This window comes from Pseudopodoces humilis, chromosome 3 (genome assembly GCF_049639895.1).
Source record: "Pseudopodoces humilis isolate 2021_Gansu_Grassland_sample_001 chromosome 3, ASM4963989v1, whole genome shotgun sequence".
NCBI classification, from domain to species: domain Eukaryota; kingdom Metazoa; phylum Chordata; class Aves; order Passeriformes; family Paridae; genus Pseudopodoces; species Pseudopodoces humilis.
This window is the reverse complement of record NC_142202.1, coordinates 27,780,355-27,798,606: the sequence shown is the minus strand read 5'-3', so window position 1 is coordinate 27,798,606 and position 18,252 is coordinate 27,780,355. Positions and strand designations below refer to the sequence as shown.

General features: G+C 42.5%; 1 pseudogene; it reads right to left on the bottom strand.

The window, feature by feature from the left end:
• Nucleotides 1-7,930: 7,930 nt before the first annotated feature.
• Nucleotides 7,931-13,886, bottom strand: LOC148184614 (uncharacterized; annotated as a pseudogene).
• Nucleotides 13,887-18,252: the final 4,366 nt, after the last annotated feature.

The window sequence follows — 18,252 nt, the reverse complement described above, 5'->3', positions numbered from 1 at the left end:
AATGGTCTAAGTGCCAAGGACTATAACATTACACCCAACCAAAGACAGAACTGAATAAATAAATACAATATTGATCTCAAATCCCACTTAGAAATACACTTCTGTTTCAGGAAAAAAAAATCATTCACTCAAGGCACTTTCAGGTTTCTCTTTCTTATTGTTTTAAAAGTTTCCCAGCTAGCCCAGACTATGAAGCAAGCAGGTATATTTATGTGGAAAACGAGGTTCACCGTTTTGGTATAAATAAACAAGTTTAATAAGAAGACAATTAGGAGACAGAAATAAAGCAAATAGTTAAATTAATGAACAAATACAGCCGGGTGCCTTGGCATTCAGCTACGAGCACGCCTTACTAACAAAGGCTTCTTCCTTTAAAGCATTAGCCTGTTGCATATTCATAGATCCCTATATACAATTCAAACATTCTTCTTAAGTTTAGATGTTCCTTTGCTTAATTTCAAACACACACTCCCCTGCCCCCCCACCCCCCAGCAGATCAATCTTCTTTTGGCTCTGTTCAGTCTCACACTCCCTGATAACAGAAGTTCAATAAATTCCTCCCCTGGAGCTCAGGTTACTGCCACCTTCATCTGGATAAGATAATCTAAGAATGCAGGGAGGGGTTTCTGATAATCTTTTCATTCTCTGGGTTATATGAACAAAAGCAGTCTTTATTTTAATTCCATGCTATAGCCTAAGAAATATATATATATATGTATTACACTATTATTTCTAAGTTTGTTAATAGCAGAAATAATAGAAACTGTATTAATAAAACCAAGTTTTCTAACATTATACATATAGCATTAATTTTAATATTTGAGAAAAGCCAATAATATAATATGTACTTATAACAATTTCAAAATGCTAGAGGGAGGAGTGGGGAGGAAGGAGAGGAAAAGAAATAGATCACTTATGAAAAAATAGGTATGAGATCTTCATGTCTCTATATCGGGTCAAGGACTCCAGGTTAGAATAATTTGTTCACTTGGTATTTTTCCAACCATAATCATGAACATACAGTCTAAAACTAGGTAAGAATCAGAGAAAATTTTTCCAATGACCTGGTATATTCAGGCACATATTTCCATTTACCTTGATGTGAACTAGGTAAATTCCTACCTGGCCAGAAATACTTCAACTGAAATCTACTATGTGTCTGATATTTGGGGCTTCTTGATATATGTAGGAAGAGGCAGGTCTTGAAGTGACGTGGTTTATGGCTTGCACAATTGAACTTCCAGTCTATTCTCTTTTACAAAACCTCTTTAGAATCCTGGACAAGTTCCTGAAAGGAAGAAGACAACAGGTATTTAGGTATTTTCCACATCGGAGGAAAGTTAAGTAGCTCCTTATTTGCATTTGGTACTTGGTATGAAATGCTGGACACAAGGCCTGTCTGAATTTCTTCCTCATCCTGCAGTAAAGAGCTGCACAAGAGGTATTGATTTGGATGAGTGAGACTCTTCTCACCAGTCTAGGAGCTGGCAAAACATGGGACATCTAGATTTTGTACCTTTGTAAAATGTGATCCTGTGGGAACTGACAATGGTCAAATAAGAGATTTTAGGCTTCAGTCATTAGCTTGAGCCTGTGTGAAACCAAGTCACATAACTTTCTCACACTGGCCTGAGAAGTGTGGCCTGGGAAATCATAAGGAGAAATCAAATAGTCCTTAGAGAAGGAAAATAACCTTTGCAGGTGTTGTTTGTTGCCTTGTTGTTTTCTTGCAAGAAAAGGTGAAGGGGTGGTGTTCCCAATTGACCAGTCATGGTGATGTATTGGTTTAATGACCAATGAGAGTTTTACCTTTCCAGACCTTCTCAGACCTGTCTATAAAAGAACATCAGGAATAATAAAACGTGCTCTCTTGTGCAGCCCAGCCAGAGAGTCTGTGTCATACATTTGCTGTTCCTAATATAGTGCAACATGATCCCACACATATGCTGCTTCCCAGGGCTGGCTCTTCTAACTGGCTTGTAGGTAGATACAGGGAACAGATACAGAGAAGTGGTTGTTCTCTGCTCTGAGTTTCCCTCTCAATGCAATAGACACTCTAATATACCTTTTGTATTCCTGAAGGTGGTTGTTCTGTTTCACTGGTGTTTCCAGGGTTAGGCTGGTATATGATGTTTTATGTCACATCTTTGAATTCCTCACCTGAATTTCTGATTTTATTTTCAAAGAAAGTTTTTTAGATATCTTCATTTTCTGACTGCATCTGGTCTTCACCCTAAGCAGATATGTTTTTAATTCTCAGATCTGTTAATCTGCCTTTGCTCTCTCATTTCATGTGAGGGAGAGACCATCTGGACAGAAGTCCTCTTTCCTGTTCTCTGTCTTTAGCTGTGAAATGGAAATGACAGTGCTTTCCTGACTCTTGAAGATAATATGGGGGAAAATGGACTGAAAACTTTCAGGTGCTGAGATATTTTCACAAAAGGACTGATATAACTTTCTGGAAGTGACAGAAAATGTGGTCTTTTACTGCAGCAGTTTTCTGCATGAGGGTGTTTTTTTTTTTAATCACCACAGGTTTTTCATTGTCAAAGCCCCATTTAAACACGACTGCAAGACATGTTTAAAGCCAAAAGAAAAAGGTATCGCAGCAGCGTGATTAAAGACAAATTAGCAGACGTTAGCTATTTCTTCAGTGGATTTCCTTTTGTTTCTAAGTCAATGTCTGACAATCCTATTGATTCTTGCTTGTGGTTTCCTTGCCTTTTTTGATACTGATATTATTAAAGAGACTATTAAATTCATAAATATCCTCTATATTTCAATAGCCTAGTCAAATAAATCCCTTTCCCCCCAATATAATTGTAAAAATATTTGGTTAGCTAATAAGCAGGGCTATCAGAGGATTTTTACTCGGTTTAGACCATAATGCTCAGATCTGAATACAATCAGAAAGTATTATTCTCCTGATGCTGTGGTATTTATTTCCAAGATCCTCTATGTGCCTTTATTTCAAATATAATTTCTTTCAAATATAATTTTTAAGTAATTCTGAGTTTAATTCTGATGTAGTTGCTGGAGCTGTATGGGCACATGCATTTACCTTACTTCACTGGGATTCAGTGCAGACACAAACATCCAACTGTACAAGACCAATTACAAGACCATACAGCTGTAAAACCTTTTAATTACATGTGTGAACACTGCCACAATCTCTGATTGAGGCCATTACACAACCTTACCATGAAAATAATCTAACCGGGTGTATTTCTTTTCCACCAAGAACCTTTGTCTTACTTCAATAACGTCTCCTTACTCTGAAATGGGTAGAAACACCTGTTCTTTTTTGCTTTCCAGAACAGGATAAAAAAGAACTCTTCCAGAAACAAAAGTTGGTCCTTGAGTGTCTTGACTGGGAAGTGGTAGATGCACTCCCCTCAGAAGCTGTCATTTTGAGAGGAAGAACAGTCTTCTTATAGGAGATTAGGTCTCATGAGAGGACACAGAGAAAATTTTTATGTGGACAGGGAACAGAGAAGGAACTTGGAAAAGAAGCAACAGAAAATACTGTTAAGTGACTTATGTGCACAAAAAGAAATTCTCCTACTGAATCTCTTCTCAATGGAAGGTCTATGGAACTTCTGTGGCAGGTTTGAGAGGTGCCTGGTAGGCATTATTTTAGTATAAACTCTGAGGCTGAGTGGCAGAACCAAAGCTTGTCTCAGTTTGGGTTACATGTGGTTCATGGTAGCACAAAAAAATACAGTACCTTCTGAATTTTTCTACTTTGGTTATATTATAGACCTTAGAATTTCTGCCTTCTCAGGAAATGTTTTAGTCTGCTTTTGGGAGCCAGAAGATAATAAAATTATTGCAGAAACTCCCAAGCTACTGGTGAAGAACTTGGCCACTGTCAGTCATCATGCAGGAAGCCAAACCCTAGGACTGCCAGTGTTAGCAGAGCAGCTCAGTTTCTACCATGGCCAGGAAAAATGCTTTTAACTCTTTCAGAAAAGCCATTGCTGTGGTATTTGTTAGTCAGAGGTGGGATTGGGGAAACACTGGTAGAAGCTTTGTTTTTCAGTTTTGATACTTTTGGAAAACTTTGAGCTATTTTAGAAATCAAACTTAGGAAGCTTAAAACCAAAACACAGATATTCAGATAATCTGTCTGCTGAACTGCAAGTCAGGGTTTTTTTAATTTTGTTACTGTCTCTGGTGTCGGTTCCCATTGTGGCTCCCAGTAGTTCCCTTCACCCCTGGCTTCTTCACTGGTAAAGGCTATTAAGCTACTAACTGTAAAATTACATAAGCTTTTTGAATCAATTGTTACATATAAATAAACTGTTTAGTTTAACCTTTGATTTTTCCCATGTATTTTCCTGTCTATGAAAAAATCATAATAATTTTCCATAAAGTATTTCCTGAGTAATTGATACAACTTTAATTGATACAATTGTTGCTAAACAGGAAGGTGACACAGAAAAATTACATACTTCTTTATTTCACTTACCCTTTAGATATTTTACATTTTTTTTTCTAACTGGCAGCTCTGTAAAGGTTTATATGAATTTTAGACATCTTTACTGGTTAAGACTGTGCCAGCATGAAATCATTCTCACAGATTGTGTTGACTCAGTCTGGGCAGTCAAGTCTGCCTGCAAGGCTACACATTCAGGGGGTCATGACAGAGTGCAAACCAGTGAGCAGCACAAACAAAGCCTGAGAGGGACTGCTAGGCACCTGAGCAGAGATGCTATAACTTGTTCTTCAATCCTAAAAATGGTAACAATTGGAAAAAATATCAGAGGCTTTGAGAACACAAAAAAATCCCAACCTCTTCAAACTGGAATCAAAGAATGTGATAAAAACACCAAATGGTTTGTGTTAGAAGGGACTCTAAAGATCATTTAGTTCCAAATCCACTGCCATGGTCAGCGACACTTTTCACCGAACCAGGTTGCTCAAAGTTCCAACCAACCTGGCTGTGAACAGGACTGTGGATAGAAAACCCATAGTTTTTCTGGGCATCCTGTTCCAGTGCCTCAGAACTCTCATAGAGAAGAACTTCTTCCTAATATTTAATCTAAATCTAGGAGTGTCTTCTTTAGGCACAGCTGTGTTTTCTCATGGTCTCTGGGGCTCCCAGATGTGTGAAGGGTACCTAAGGCTACTTCACCACTAAGTCCCTTTTGTGCATTCCCATTTCAAATAGTACATGACAGCACACCAGCTCCAGAAGCATGGAAATGTGAGTGCTAGACACAGAAGGTGCTCTCCTAATCATACGTATCCCTTCCTCTGCAATCCCACCCAGCAGCATGATTAGGGGTCATTTTTGGCAGTGCCCATGCAGTCGGTGAGCAGGAGCCACACTGCTGCCCAGGGTTCTCCTGCAGCTTCATGCTCAAAGATCTCACCAGCGTTGGAAATTTGCATTCTGCTCCCAGGCATCCTCCCTATGAGTACATTTAGTTCTTTTACCAAGTATTAGACTGTCTCTTCTGAGAAAACCATAAGGCAGCCCTTGTTTGTCCATGGGGCTGGTGCAGCAGGGCTGTGGAAGTACCAGTTCCTGCTCCTACACCCGCTAGGCTGCTCTCTACAGTCTGCATTGGAAGGGCCAACTTGCCTTCTGCCTATGTTTTCCTTACATTATTGAAAAGCTGCCTGTTTCCAGGCAGTAGCTGACTATGGCCTACTGTAAACTCAGGAGGTAGCTCTGTTAGCTTTCACTCAGTGCCCAGTATTTCTCTACCCCTTAGGCAGAGATGCAATGGCATTGCCCCAGTTGTGGAGAAGAGCCTTTCTTCTCTTCATATGTACTTTTAACATGTTCCAGAGGTTTGGGTATGGGTGATCTCACACATCATATTGTAAGGTTGTTCTTTACCTGTTGAATTCTCAAGCCACTTGCATTAAGGATTTATATATTTCTTTTCTCATTCATCTCACCTCTCTTCTGTCCTGCCTCCCATCCAGGGAAGAAAAATCTCTGTCTTGTAACCTCCCTTTAGAGACAAAGGAAAGTAAGAATAAAATAATTCTCAATCTGACGTACAAAGTTTCTAATACAACTATAATTTCAGCCTTATCATATGATAAGCATGGTTCAAATAGCAGAGCCTGGAATTGGGTTGTGCTAGTGATGTTCACCAGACTCACATGTCTAGAAATAATACTGTGAGAAGGTTTCTAAGATTGAAGTGCACCAAGGCCAAGGATGGGTCTATCTGCCTGAGACAGGGCTGGTAACAAGTGCAGGGGGCAGACGTTCTTTGCAGAGGGCTGGAGAGATGTACAGCTGCTTCGCTGCCAGAGACACCAACATCTGCAAGGCTGGATTCATCTTTTAGCCTAGGGTTGAGGACACAGATGCAAGAAAAAAAAAATCTGTACAACGGCCTGCTTGAAGAGATTTGCTCCTGAACCTGCCTTTCACCCTTCAGAAGAGTTCCAGTGCAGCAGCTGGGCTACAGCTGACCAGAGCAACCTGAATTAAAGTCAGCTTGAGTTTTTCTCCTTTGAGCTATTCTTTCCCTTTTGCCTAACCCTATCCTCCCCTGATTTCACCAGCATAAAAAGTCAACAGCAGATAATCGGACTTCTTTCTGTCAGCCTGCCAGGGTTAATAGCAGCCATACCAGTGTGTCTTTTTCTTGGCATCTAAGAGCTAGGACAGAAGAAAGAATTTTTTCACTATAAATTGTCTTTTTCTGTTCTCTGATAGATTAGTAAGGAGTTTCTTGCTGATGAGTCTTACCCTTTTCTACTTTAAATGCCAGGGCTACTGAGCTGTGACAATCTAAATTAATGATATTTCTGAAAACTGATGAGTGCAATTTTAAATCTCTCATTGAAACACATAACCAAATCCTCCTTAAAGTTGCCTGCAGGACAGAGATGTTCCTCTTTGTGGATGCACTGTCGGTTTCCTCATTGTGAGGAATCTGATTAACTCAGTGAAACTCATAATGCCAATGGCTGCCATTCTCTGTTGTTTGTCATGGACTATCTCTAAGTGGACATTACCAGTAGCTCTTAAATACTTGCATTATCGTGTGATACTCAGATGAAAAAGAGTAGATCTACCTTTCAAATATTTCTGTGGTATGCAGATTTAGATGGTTATTTTGTGTATTTCTACAATTGTTAGTGCCAAAGCATCAACTGACCCTGCCTGGATTTTACTCTTCTTCCTTCACCTGTCTACCTGGATTGACTACAGAGTGTACTAAAAACACTTTAACCCATTCACTGTCTGGACCAACCAGGCAATGGCAGAAAAGAAATCCTTCTGTCCATGTTGACTAACAGAAAATTCCATGGGACTGGAGGAGTTTGCTAAAGAGGAGCTCCCTCTATAACATGGACAAATCCCTCAGGAAGAAACTCAGATCACTTAGTTCACCAAAGCAGGTTCTTACACACTCCTTCCCTTGCCCCAATTGAGGGCAATGCCAAATGCTTCATTCCACCTCCACAGTCTCACCAAGCATCATCTCCCCAGGGATGTGAGTGAGCAGTATTTGTAACACCTGGAACAGCAGCTTTATGAGGAAGGATACCTTACCGTGGTGCTTCTGGGGACTAGGGGCTGGATTTCTGTTAATAGCTCTTCATAAAAGATGCTTCTGATATGTATTGTCACATTGTGCAGCCCACGCCCATGAGGACAGGTGACAATTGTGACAGGTCGGTGAGGAAGAAAAGAACAGGTGACGGGTCTTAGGAGGAAAATTCGAGGGTTCTTTATTCTTAACACCAGAGCCCTCCCAAATGCAGCCACACACTAAGACCCCAAACAAAGGATGATTCCAGTTGATACTAGCTTTAAGCTTTCTAGAAACATTCTAACCAATTATAAAGGACCACACAACCCATATTAACAAAGTAACTCCCATGATCCAACACTAATTAACTTTACTCTCCCTAACTTGAAACAATATCCCTGAACTCAGGGTGTTGTTTTCTATGGCCTAGGGTTGATTTTGGCTGTGGCTGGCTCACTGGCCAGACCAGGCCACCAGGCCTCCACATCTACCCTTTTCTGTTTAACAACAAACACCTCCTGTAGAGACCTACACACACTCCCCAACAAACATGGAAACAAAAGCAACACAACAACAGTGATAACAAAAACTAACAACCCCATTTTAACTAATGACAATAACCACCCCTTCAATCCCCAACTTTTGAAGAGTCCAGAAAACCAGTCCTTATCATCTTCTACTTTCATCTTCTTAACTTTTTTCTTCAGCAGCTGGATGCTCTAATGAACTGACTCGCTGTGGTTGGATAAATTCATGCACCACATGCCCTCAAAGTCCTCACAGCCATAACCCGGTGCCAGTAGCAGAAAATCTATTGCTGCCCTATTTTGCAAGGTGCTGTGTCTGATGCTATCTGCGTCTGTGAGCAAGCCACTTAAGGCTACTTAAGTAGTGCTGGTTTTCCTAGTCAGCAAACACCCAAGATGGTCTAATTACCCTAGTGCTTTAGCTGCAGCCACCAGGGTACTAACAGGGAGGCTGCTATTCTCTTGCTTTTACTCCAGTAATTAACATTGTTGTTGCAATCTATTTCAAATTGGTGCGAAAATTGTTTTGTTCTGGCTTTTCTGTCATGGATCATAGTAATATTGGGTGTCAGCAGAGTAAGCCTCCCCAGGCTACACCTTTGATGTGGGATGGTATGCCAGGCCATGCTCTGTCCATGCAAATAAAAAACACCCCCTGAGGTAATTGTAAAAGGTGACTACTGGACCAAGAAACAACGGGTGAGGTGTAATTATACCACTGGCTCTGATTTTCTTATGCAGGTGTTATGGGTAGACATCCCGTCTAATAATTTTTTCATCCTTTACATTTATAGGTCTACCACTCTCCTTTCCCCTTAGCTGAACCTTTTTCATATAATAAAGTTTGATGCAAAAATCCATTTTTACAGAGCCAAGGAGTTCTAGCTCCTGGGGTTCATGTGGTGAATTAGGGAGCTTCTAGGTTCAGTAGTCCCAGGCATCTACAAGCTTGTGCTTCCATTTGCCATTGGGACAGTCACCTTGCATATTATGGATGGTATCCTTGGTTATCAACCACACATCCATAGGCGACCCCACTAAACAAGTGGAAAAGGGATTGCCAGGGCTGGCAACAGACAGGCACAGGGTCTCCTCTTGTATAGCTTTTCCCAAGGTGACCCAAACATTTTGTTTTGGCTGTGGGACTATCCAGCCACCAGCAAGGAGCATCAGTAGGCTGAGCATGAGGAGCAGAAGATGTTCACAAGTCATATCAGGGATTGGTCTGGTCTGGGTATAAGCTATGCAACTTCTATCTCTTCTCCACAGGGCTCTCCCTGCAGGACCTGTAGAGATTATTTCGGGATTGTAGGTAGGGCTTGATGTTCTTCACCAGAACCCACCGTGGCCCTGCACCTGCCAAGACGCAAGTATAGCCTTTTCCCCAGGTGATTAATGGGAGTGGTCCTAAAATTTGCTTGGTTTCTGGGTCTCTAATTAGGACTGGGGGTCTTTCAATTGGGCCTATGTGGTGTTAGAAAAGTGTCTGACTATAGGGAGTTTGGGCTCCATAAACGAGTTGTTCAAAAAGTTAAATGCATACACTGCTTTACTGAGCCTTTCTACTCTGGAGAGGGTCTCTACTCCTACTTTCTGTTGTTCTAAAATTCTTTTGAGAGACCCATGGGCTCTCTCCACAATTGGTTGGCCTGTAGGGGAATAAGGGATGCCCGTGGAATGCTTGATTCCCCATTGTTTAAAAAATTAGTGCATTCTATGGAATGTGTAGGCTGGAACATTATGTTTTTATTTCTTGGGGGATGCCCAGAGTGGAGAAAGCCTGTAAAAGATGTTCAGTTATGTCTCTGGTTGCCTCACCTATATGGGCTGAAACAAAGCTTGCTCCTGATAAAGTATCTATAGAGATGTGTAAATATTTGGAGTGCCCAAAAGATATGTGATGTGTTACATTAGCCTGACAAAGTTGGAGGCTCTGGAGTCCTCAGGGGTTAATCCCTGCTCTGGTAGATGGTATGGAATATTTTTGGCAGCTGGGACATGGTGTTACAATAGCTCTTGCTTGTTCTCTCGTGATGTTGAACATACACACCAAAGGTGGAACATTTTGATGAAAAAAGGAATGGCTGAGCCTGGTTTGCTCAAAGATGTTAGGCAGTGTAGCCTGGACAGCCATGACAAGGGTGTCTGCTTGCCTATTGCCTTCTGCTATAAATCCTGTCAAGGACGTGTGGGAAAGTATATGCATTACAGAATAGGGGTGTTGTCTATAAAAGAGAATAGAAATCAAATTTGTAAGCAAATTATACAATTGGTCATTAGCAACACTCTTAAGGAATGAATTTTCAGCTCTTTCTACAATACCTGCAACTGATTCTGTAAGCAGAATCAGTTATTAAATTAAAAGGACAAGTAAACTTAGAAAAAGCTCTAACAACAGCTGCTAAGTCAACTATTTGAGGAGAACCCTCCACTGTTTCAATGTCTGAATTCCACTCATGCATCATCCCATTCATGGGTCTTGCCAAACTATTACTGATTTATGGAACCATCCTGAACCATCTCTGAAAATGGCTAACCCATCAAAGGGTGTGTTACTTTTCAGTGGTATGGGAATTAAGATAAAAGAAGAATGTAATAATCTTTGTTTAGGGTAGTGAGCTGAAATTTGGCCAGAATAATTCTCGAGGGCAATTTGCATGGGCTGCAGTTGTTGGAGCAGCCAGTCTAGGTATAGAGTTGTTAAGGGTAAATAAATAATGGAAAAATACTTTCCCAAAAGGGTAATTAGATGAGACTTAGCCTACATGATAAGTTGGGCTATCATATCTGGTTGTGTGATGATGGTTTTCCCTGGTTGGTGTGGCAGTAAAACCCATTCCAAAATTAACAAAGGGTCAGGTTGTTCTGTGTCCATTGGAAAATTAAAGCGTGGGGTTGAGTTTCCTTTCGTAGAACAGTCAGCAGTTTCCTTTGTAGAACAGAAGTGGCAGTGTTGGGTTGATGTGATGTAACTGCCAATGTTGTATGGCTTGGAATGTAGTATTCCACAGCTGCAGGATCATGTCCAGGGAGGCTACAGTTAATGGTGACTGACATGGGACTCAACGAGACAGGCTTCTGCTTGGTTAATCTCAGGAAACCATTTATTCAACACGGAAACAAACTCAGCTTAAATCCAGAGACGGAGAGCTCCGAACAGAGGCAGGATGGTGGGTTTTGTGGGACAGAACTAGGGTGGAGTTTAAGGTCAGGGTCTAAAGGAACATAGCAAGGGAAAAAGCCCAGGGCCACAAAACCAATCAGAACACCCTGGGCTGCCACCCCATGAGGGTCTGGGAGCAAGGCAGCTTTTCCTGGGCTCTCAGGGCCCATCCCCTGAGGCAGAGGAATGGAATTTACTCTTCCCGGGCTTTAAAGCCACACCTCTCACTTTAATGATGCTTAGCTGAAACTAAGTCTTTGCCTCCCTGGGCAGAGGCACCTCACATTGGGACACTTTTTTGAGAGTTTCTTTTGCCTCCTTGGTCAGTCATCTAGGTGAATTTAGTTCTGGATCTCCTTTCAGTAGGGTGATTAATGGATCCAGATCTTTATTCGTGAATCCTAGCGGTGGCCAGACCCAACTGGTAGTCCCAAGTAATTTTTGGAGATCATGCAATGTCCGTGGACTATCATTCAGTTGTAGCAATTGTAGTTGTATAGTCCTGGTGTGGATCTGGAGTCCTAAGTACATCCATTGTTCCACTTGTTGGATTTTTTCTTTAGTGATATGAGGCCATCCTGTTGAATCACCATGGTAATACTCTTTAACACCTGACCTAAGGTGGTACTGTTTTCTGCAGCAATAAGGATGTCATCCATGTAATGATATATAGTGGTGTGATGGTGGTTTCTGCAGACAGGAGCCAGGACTTTTGCTACAAACCAGTGGCAGATGGTTGGGCTGTTCTTCATCCCTTATGGCAGCCTTGTCCTGCAGAAGCGTTGAAGAGGTGTTTGCCTGTGGATACTGGGCACAGAGAAAGCAAATTGAGGAGCATCCTCAGGGTGGAGTGGAATGTCAAGAAAGAGTGTTTTAGGTCAATGGCAATTAATTTCCAGTCTTTAGGGTTCATGGTTGGTGATGGAATACCAGTTTTTAGAGGGCTCATCTCTTATAGGACTTCAGTGATCTTTCTGTGGTCTTGTAAGAGTCACCATTTATTATTATTATGCTTTTTGATAACAAAGGTGTGTGTATTCCATGGGCTGGTAGATGGTACTATGTGTCCCTTGTGGAGTTGTTCTTGGACTAGGCACTCCAGCACAATAAGCTTTTCTTGTGGAAGGGACCATTGTTTCACCCAGACAGGTTTGTCTGTCTTCTAAGTTCGTTTCAGGGTGTTGCCCTGCTCAATGGCCCCAACTAAAAATGTGTTTCTAGCTGCATTCCCCACTGGGATAAAAAGTGCCTTCCCCATAAAACTATGGGGCCTCTTATCACAAAGAGTTGTGTTGTGGTGACTCAGTCCTCAGATCCCTCAAATTGGATCAGGTCTGCACTCCTGAGGCTGCTGCTGGTGCCTCCAATCCCCGATAAGACTGGTTGTTGGTAAAAGAGTCCAGCTGGGAGGTCACTTGGAATGTGCGACAACAATGACATTGTCTCCCGTGTCTACCAGACTTGTAATGGTGACTTTGTGCCCATCAGACCTTAAGGTGGATGTTATTTGTGGTCTGTTCCTGCTTATCACTTCCATCCACAACATGGAAGGATCAGATGTATTGTTGGTAGTTTTGTCTGGTGAGATTACTGGGCAATTACTAGTCCCTGGAGAATAAAGCAGGGAAGGTCTGGAGACATGGCTAGCACTTATAATTTCCTGATGGGATGTTACTGACAGGATCAAGGGAATCATGAAAAGCCCTTCAGTCCTGGATCTACAGTTCCCCAGGATTAACAGATCACAGGCCCAATCTTCAGGTCCCAGTCGACCTGTAGAAATAGTATGTGTAAAACAATTGGTCAAAGTCACTGACTTCGCCAGTTCCAACCTGCCACCTGGAGGCAGGGTTGCTGGGAGTCCTGAGATGGTGCGCTGCAGCTCTAGGCCACTTGCCCTTCAATGATGGTGGGCATTGACGGTTGGGCCATTTGCATCATCACATGGGGCCATCCACTGGGAGTTTTGTACTGGTGGCCTGCTGTGGTTTCCCTGTCTCAGACAAAACTGATTAGTGTAATGTCCTCTGCACCCACAGGTCTTAGGAGTGAGTCTTGTTCCTTGCTGGTGGCAGTCCTTCATAAAGTATCCATTTTTGCTGCACTCAAAGCACGGTCCTTGGGCTCGACACAGCTGTCCTTATGGAATGACCTATATCACAGCTATGGCCTCCACAATTCCTTGGCCAATAGCTTGAGCCTGCAAGGCAGTGGAGTGCTCAAGTGTTCCCAGGCAATTGCAGCCCTCTGTCATCTGAGTCAAGGTTGGTTCTGGCTCAGATGGGAGAGTGCACAGCACCTTTTTGTATTCCAAGGCTGCATTGGACGCTGCCAGCTTTTTTAAAAGAATATCCTTAGAACTTAAGTTGGTAATCTGTCAGTGGCATGTTTGAGTCTGTCCACAAATTTCACTTAGGGCTCATCAGGCCCTTGTTTTATACCTGTGAAGTCCGAAGTCGGTGTACTGCCATCAGGCACTTGAACAAGTGCTTTTCTGGCCACGTTTTTAATGTCCTCCAATACTGGCCAAGGGAGGTTATTGGCCTGGTCCTTGGGCTGGTGATATGCTCCTTCCCCTGCCAGGTGATTGATGGTTAACACCGCCCTTGCTGGGTCCCTGGTATAATCAGTCAACAACTGGTTCAACTGTCTTTTCCATCCCTCTTCCCAGAGGGTGTACTCCATAGGGGACAATAGGATAATCAGCACATATCACATGTCATGGTGTGTTAAGACATGCACGAAGAAGGTTGCCCATACCAGATTGCTGAAATATGGAGACTCCCTCCCATCATCTTTAGCCACCTTGCACAACTCCTTCACCTCCCCATAAGCATACCATCTAGGGCTCCCATCTAGGGTTTGCAGCCCCCGTTCCATATTGCACCAGTGCAACTGTGAATTTAGATACCATCTCCCAATTCCCCTCCTTTTCCTCTGCCTTCTGGATCCTCTCCCAAGGGTCTTTTGAGTCACTGGATCCAGAGGGGCTCAGGTCTTCTTCCAAGGAGGAGAAAGAGGAATAACCCAACACGCGAAAAACTTTTTTACTGTGGGTAGGGAGGTTGCAGTGGTTAGCTTTTGGTGCAGGTCTTGGGGTGGACCACATGGGTGCTGCCATGTTGGAGGGCGGTGCTTCTGGAACCATGATGGGTGTGGTTCCAGTTTCCCCAGAGAGGGTGTGTCCCAAAGCAGAAGGGGTGTGGTCTGGAGAAGAAATGGGGGAACCCGAGGTGAGAGGGGTGGACTTGAGGGAGGCGTGGTCTGCAATGAATGGTGTGGAAGCCAATGGAGGGGTGGTACCCAATGTGGAGATGGAACCTGAGGGAGTGGAGCTGGGGGAGGTGTGGTCCATGATAAAGGGGGTGGAACCTGATGGAGGGGCAGTACCTGATGTGGAAGCAGAGCCCAAGGTGGAGGGGTAGAGGGAAAGATTGGGGACGGGAAAAGAAGGGTTTTGGTGGGGAAGAGGGTCCAAAATAGCATGGCTATTGCCATTTTGGACAAGGGATGGAAGAGGACATGAGGCGTTGGAGGTGCTGTCTCTTCAGGCCTCAAGGCCACAACCACCCCTTGTCTTATTCCCGGAAACCGAGGGTAGGGTACGGATGGAGTTATTAGAGGGATTGAGTTTAACCTCTAATTTAACAACTTCCTAAATAATCCAAAACACAGGAAATAAATGCAGAGCCCCAGAATCCCTCTTAGTACTTAAGTCATAAATATTATCCACAACAGAATCCTAAAGCCCCACAGTAAAAATAACATCCCTCGTAATGTAAAATATTACAGAAAATCCACTTGATAATTCCCTTAAGTTCCCATTTAGAAAAATCTCTCCCATGTTTAACTATAAGTCTCTTAAACTGTACTTATACGTCCCACTCTGCCATGGACAAACCCAGTCCCATGGCTAAACCAAAAACTGCATTTCCCCCTATAGGCTCACCTGCACTCCTCTGCAGGGCGGATCGTGATCCTTGTCCAACACTGGAAGCCCTCTGTGACTGCCCAACAGCGTTTTATTAAGAGTCCTATGGGGCTGACAGACCAGACCAACTCCCTGATGCCAGAGGTCTCTTGGTCCACCCTTGCAGCCAAGTCAAATAAAACTTGGATTCTTCTCGGGGTAGTGAACTTCCTGACTGGGATTTATGTCAAGTGACAGTTGTCTTGCAGGTCTGCCACTGGAGGCCCCTCAGGACCCTTGTTCAGGTCCCTGTTCAGGCTCCACTTGTTATATTGTGCAGCCAGCACTTGTGAGGACAGGTGACAATTGCAACAGGTCAGCACTGAAGAGTGGTGATGGGTGTTGGGTGGAAAATCCAAGGATCCTTTAATCTTAACACTGGAACACTCCCAAATACAGCCACACACTAAGATCCAGAGCAAAGGATGATTCCAACTTATATACACTAGCTTTGAACTTCCTAGAAACATTCTAACCAAGTATGAAGGACAACATAACCCATATTAACATAGTAACTCTCATGATCTAACCAAACTAACTCTCCCTAGCTTGAAACAAAATCCCTGAAGTGAGGGTGCCGCTTTCCATAGCTTCAGGTTGATCAGGCTAGCCCATTGGCCAGACCAGGCCTCTGGGCCTCCACAGAGTATAAACCTTCTTCTGCACAAGTTGCTGTGTTATAGTGCCAATGGAGAGAAGTAAACACTTTCAGCCCTGTTTCACCTGACTTATGCTCTTTCATTAGGCTGAGAACTATAGCACTCTGGAAACACATACTTCTGGTTGCAGGCTCAGTCTCAAAGGCTGTATGTTCAGCTGGCTTGTGCTCTCCAGAGTTTCAATACAGTGCCTCAAGAATTGTGGCAGCTCGGACTTTCAGCTCTGAGTCTCGGTTCCCGTTCCATCTTTTTTCTCCTGGAATAAGCTCAGTCTGTGCCTGTACCTCACTTACACTCATGTAATCAAGGACTTCTCACACTCTGAGGCTGTGGGTAGAACTTAGTGATTACAAAAATAAGACAAATGTAACAATTCTGTGGCATCTAAGGATAAGACCAAAAAAATGCTTAAGGATAAGGAGGAGTGACAGACAGTTGGGGCTGGAAAACATTTTCTTGCATTCAGAAGCTGCTTGAATTTTACCTAGCTGGGAGTACATAGAAGTGGGAAGAACATTTTTTCCCCCATGAAATCACTCAAGAAAATACTGTAGCTTTCATTTGAGGACATTTCTCCATCTCCTTTTGTTTGGCACTTTTTTTTTCTTTTTTTTTTTTTCCCCTGGAAGCTAGTGAAAGTGAAATAACTCAGCCTTAATTATATCCTGGAGGATCCATCAGTCTTTCCTCCACATCTTTCACTCTCTTTCCTAGAATTTTCTAGCTCTATCAGAAATTAAAAGGACTGTTGTGAGGCCTGCATATCACAGAAGGTCTTAAGAGACTGACTTTGTTATCCATTTCTGTTTGTTATCGGTAAGTTACCTTCTTTGCTCTTGCTGTCCCTCTTGTATACAATTCATTTATAAGTGCTGGTCAACAGAGTTTGCTTTACTTTCTTTGTTTGGGCAGAGACCACGGCCATTGAGCCCTGGTGGTGCTGCGCAGGACAGGTACTTGAGTTCTTGCTGGCCTCAGAGAGAGACGAAAGTGTGCAGGAATCCAGTGTCTCCCTGGTTCCCCTTGTTGTTTCCAGCCCACTGTGGACGACACACTGATGAGCATGGTGGGATAGAGCTCAGCCACCACCTTGACACAGTGCCAGGATCTGACAGAATATTCAGTAAGGCCAAGCAAGAGAGAAATGCACCTGAGAAGCACCCTCCACCACAACTTGGAGCTTTAAAGAAAAGACATTTATGTTTCTTGTATTTTTTAACTTCTAGCTCCTTATAAAAAGAAAAGATGTGGAGGCTCTGGCATACATCACAAAATATGGTTTCTTGTGTAATGGCCACTCCCATCTCACATCTGCATGCTCTAACTGCTTTGTCTAGGTGCTGGCAAGCCTCAAACTGTATTTTTAGGAGTGTGTCTAAGTGGCTGCAAAAAAATTTTTACGAATAAGACTCCATGACTGTTAGATGTCTTATAATAATGTGGCATTCCTCATTTCTCTTTCACTTGAAGTGTCAGGACTGTGACCCACAAGACCAGGAGCAGAGTCTCAGGATTTTTATTCCTGCCACTCCTGTTGCTGCCTCTGGAGACCAGCAGTCTGTAATTGAGGTATTATTCACTTCAGTAATATGTACTGCTGAACCTGATTCTGTTAGCACTCAGTGTCTGAGCAGTACAAGGAGCACTGCATAGTCAGCAGCTGATGAAAGTCTAATAACAGCCTACAAAGGATGCATAAACTCTACATCAATGACTTCCCTTTACATATGCACTGGAGATGGGCAGAAAATGGTATATTGATGTAATTTTCAGAAGTGTTCAGCATCCAGGTTTAAAATGAAAAATTAGAAACAATACCAATTGTATGTAGGTCAGCGGATGCATTTTGTTTGTATCTTTGAGCTCTGATTTAATTTAAACCATCCAGTTTTTCTTTGTTGACAGAGATAATGCTTGCACATCACTTTGTGTTACTAAATGCTGTATAAATACAAACTGGTGTTAATTCACAGTGAATAATTTGTTAGAAGAACAGCATTTAGGATTTGACTTTTTTTCTGTTCCTGAGCTGCCCGCGGACAGACAGATTTTTTTCTTTTTTTGCTTGCTGGGGAATAATTTCTGTAAATAATCCTTAATCTACATAATTCTCTGATCAGTTTGCTAAGAATATACAAAAATTCAACTAAGTGCTGCTTTTAGTTGAGCAGATGTCATGTGCTGCTACTCTTCTGACATGCATGGACATTTTTTTGTTTGCTCCAGTGATCTTGTCTCTGAAGTTGCTTTTGAACAACAAGTGGGAAAGAAAAGGAGTTCACATATTCTTACTGTTTATATTACAGTGTGCTTTAGGACTCCAGCATAATTAATGAATTCACAAAGCTAGATATTATCCATATACAGAGTAGGAGGCAATTCCTACCCAAACACTTCACATGCAGAAACTAAGTTGTTTAAA